This window comes from Coenobita brevimanus, chromosome 19 (genome assembly GCF_032717465.1).
Source record: "Coenobita brevimanus isolate Jiangsu-jjx chromosome 19, ASM3271746v2, whole genome shotgun sequence".
NCBI lineage: Eukaryota > Metazoa > Arthropoda > Malacostraca > Decapoda > Coenobitidae > Coenobita > Coenobita brevimanus.
Genome location: NC_136972.1, coordinates 11889824 through 11893522, shown reverse-complemented (window position 1 = coordinate 11893522; position 3699 = coordinate 11889824). Strand labels below are relative to the sequence as shown.

The following is a 3699-nucleotide window of genomic DNA, read 5'->3' as shown; positions in this document are numbered from 1 at the left end:
CAAGGAAGAAAGAACTGAAGGCCAAGAGCTGGCAAACCATTTCATAAAAAAAACAAAAAACAAATGAGAGCCAGTTTCAAGATCCGTTCATTTAGAGATGTCTGGACACACTGCGTTTGAAAGACTAGAGATCATAGGAAGTAGGAAATACAGACAGAGGGAGACAGTTCCAGAGCTGACCTGTTGCATAAATGATGGACTAGTAGTAACGGGTAACTCATGCTTTAGAGAGTTAGACAGAAAAGGGATGTCAGTTTGTTGTTAGATGGGTGGTACGTGCCCATCGTAGAGGTGGAGGGATGAAAGCAGACAGTTCAGAGGAGCAGTGACCATTGAAGCAGTGATAGAAAAAAGATAAAGATGCAACAGTGTGGCGAAGAGACAGAAGTTGAAAGAAGCCAGTAAAAGGAGGAGAGTTCATTCATTCATTGCCAGACGCCATGTATCCCAGACAGGGTGGCCAAGGGCTTAGAGTTAGTTGTTTTACAGGGAGGGGCACTAATCCTCCACCAACCCCACTTGACGTAGGGATGCCAACAGCAACTGGTGTTCCCAGGCGGTCACCCATCCAAGTACTAACCAGACCCAACGTTGCTTAACTTCGCTGATTGAACGGGAAGCGGTGTACTCAACGTGGCATGGCCGTTGGCGGAGAGTTAATGAGACGAAAAGCCTTTGACTCCACCCTGTTGAGAAGAGCTGTATGTGGGGAGCCTCCCCTCACATAAGAGTTGTACTCTACACAGGGTGAATAAAATCCGTGTACAAAGTCAACAACTCTGCATCAGTAAAGAGGGTATGGAGTTGGCTTAGCACATCTAATCTCTTGGAAGCAGATTTTACAAGAGATGAAATATGATCTTTCCAAGATAAGTCCCGAGAGAATGAAACCCCAAGTATACTTATGGATGATCAAGGATTAAGGTGGATATTATTAAACATCTATGGGTACTCCTGTGGAAGATTTTGATGTGTTGATAGGTGTAAAAACTGAGTTTTTGATGCATTAAAAACAATAAGATTATTTTTATCCCAGTCAGAGATATGAGCCAAGTCAGACATTAGGTGTTTCACAGGATCATCCCTTGTTTGTTGAAGTAACTGCTGAGATGGACGTTGCAAGAACCTAACAGAAAGGTGAAGGATGGAATCATCAGTGTATGAGTGGATAGCGTTAGATGTATAGATTAAGTCACTGATGAATAAATGGAAGAGAGTTGGTCACAGGACAGTGCCCTGAGGAACACAACTGTTGATAGATCCAGGAGAAGAACAATGGCCGTCTACAACAGCAGCTTTAGAACTACCAGAAAGGAAGCTATAGATCAGTAATTCTCAAACTATGGGTCGCGACCCACTTTTGGGTCGCGAGAGGATTTTTGATGGGTCACAGGGACATAGAATAGGCCTGATGGTTTCAATGTAGTTTATTTACATAATTAAAAGTAATTATCCTTAATACACAATTAGCATATAATAACAATGATAGGTTATATACCGGTTACTCTCTCTCTCTCTCTCTCTCTCTCTCTCAGTTATATTTTTATTTTACCCCGTGGGTCGCGAAGTCTTGAAATATTCCAAATAAGGTCACACACTAAATAGTTTGAGAACCGCTGCAATAAATGAAGGCACAGATGGAAAGATAGAAACTGTAAGAGGGCAGTTTGGAAAAGATTGATGCCAGACTCAATCAAAAGCCTTTGAGATGCCAAGTGCAATGGCAAAGCTGTCACCAAAGTCCCGAAAGGAGGATGACCAGGAGTCTGAAAGATAGGTGTGAAGATCACCAATTGATTATCCCTAACGGAACCCATACTGACGATCAAAAGGTTATGATAGGAAAGATGCTTTAAATTTTTCCCTTAAGAATAGACACGAAAACTCTTGAGACACAGGATGTTAAAGCAACTGGAAAACAGTTAGAAGGTTAAGAATGGTCACCATTCTTTGGGACTGGCTGAATGAGAGCAAACTTCCAGCAAGAAGGAAAGGTACAAGTTGATAAACAAAGGCGAAAGAGTTTACCTAGGTAGGATGTAAGCACAGAGGCACAATTTTTGAGGACAACAGGAGGGACTTCATCAGGCCCATATTATGCCTTGTTAGTACTGAGGCCAGTGATGGCGGAAAATACATCAGCTGAAGAAATTTTAATGTCAGTCATGAGGAAGTCAGAGGGGGGAAGTGATGGAGGAACAGCACCGGAATCGACAAAGGTGGAATTGGAGGAGAAAGTCTGAGCAAAGAGATCTGCTTTAACAGTAGAAGAAATAGCTACAGAGTTATCAGAGTAGAAAAGAGTAGGGAAAGAAGACAAGGTAAAGTTGTTATACAGGTTTTTGGCAAGGTGTCAGAAAGAGTGGGAAGAATTCGAGTTGGAGAGTTGAGAGCATTATAGATGAAATTATTTTTAGCAGAGTGAATAAGAGACTTAGCATGATTCCAGGCAGAAATATAAAAAAAAGATGTGATTCAGGAGTGGTTTGGCTCTGGTACCTTTTATATGCCCTCTCCTTGTTGCGGACAGTATTAGAACAAGCGTGATTAAACCACGGCTTTCTTACGTTAATCAAAGGATATGAGAAGGGAATGTATGCCTCCATGCCTGAGAGAATAACCTTCGTAGTGTGCAAGGGACACTCAGATGGCTCCTGGCCATTGAAGCAATAATCATTGAAGGGAAAATCAAAGAGGTACTGCCTGAAGGCCTCCCAGTCATCATCTCCAAAGTGCCACAACTGACGTTTCTTTGGAGGCTCCACAGGCTGTACTGGAGAGATAGGAGAGGTTAAAGTAATAAGGTTGTGATCAGAGAAGCCCACCGGAGAGGAAAATTTAACAGTGTAAGTAGAAGGATTAGTTGATAGGAAGAGGTAAGGTATGTTGGAGCTCTCTCCAAGGATGTCAGGGATATGGGTAGGGTACTGCACAAGCTGCACTAGGTCAATAAGGATAGAAAAGATGTAGGCTTGTTCAGCAAGTGGATCAGTGAAAGGAGAGGAGAGCCAAAGGTGGCAGTGAACATTGAAATATCCTAGAATGGAGACTTCAGAGAAAGGAGAAATGGATAGGATGTGTTCCATCTTAACCTAAGTTGAAGATTTTTTCATACCCAGTAGTAGAATTAGGGGTTAAGTAAACAGCACCAGTATATTTAGTCAGAGAACGACAAGAATGTCTAAGCCAAAGCGTAGATAATTCTGAAGAATCAGGTTCAGGAACAAAAGAGCAAGATAAGTCGTTGTGTACATATACAAAACAGCCACCTTTGGCTTTGAAATGAATATAGAGAAAGTAGGAGGATATTGGAATGGGTTTGCTCTCAGTTGCCTCAGACAGCTTAGTCTCAGTTAAGAAAAGAAGGTGAGGTTTAGAGGAGGAGAGGTGGTGCTCAACAGAGAGAAAGAGGAAAGGCCTTGATTGTTGCAGAAATGAAGAGAGTCGGACAGTGGTTCCAGGCAACTCGTTGAGATGCCACCGGAAGAGGGGCGGATGGGGGGGCATTTATGCCCCCCCCCGTGGGGACTCCAAGGCTTGGTTATTCAATGCCAGTTTTCCTTTTTAATATTGAAAAGGAAGTGTCATGTGTAATGTGCATGTAGTTTGGTGTTGACAGTTAGAGAAACTTGTATTGGAGAGCATGCTGGCCTACTCTCTGTGTTACTGAAACACTGATAAAGTTCAGCAATGGGGGAT

At 42.5% G+C, this 3699-nt stretch overlaps 1 non-coding gene across 1 annotated transcript; it reads right to left on the bottom strand.

Moving 5' to 3' along the window:
• Positions 1 to 531: 531 nt before the first annotated feature.
• Positions 532 to 650, bottom strand: LOC145391777 (5S ribosomal RNA). The gene has a single exon (XR_013895906.1). It is a non-coding gene; the product is annotated as a 5S ribosomal RNA (ribosomal RNA).
• Between the last annotated feature and the right edge of the window lie 3049 nt (positions 651 to 3699).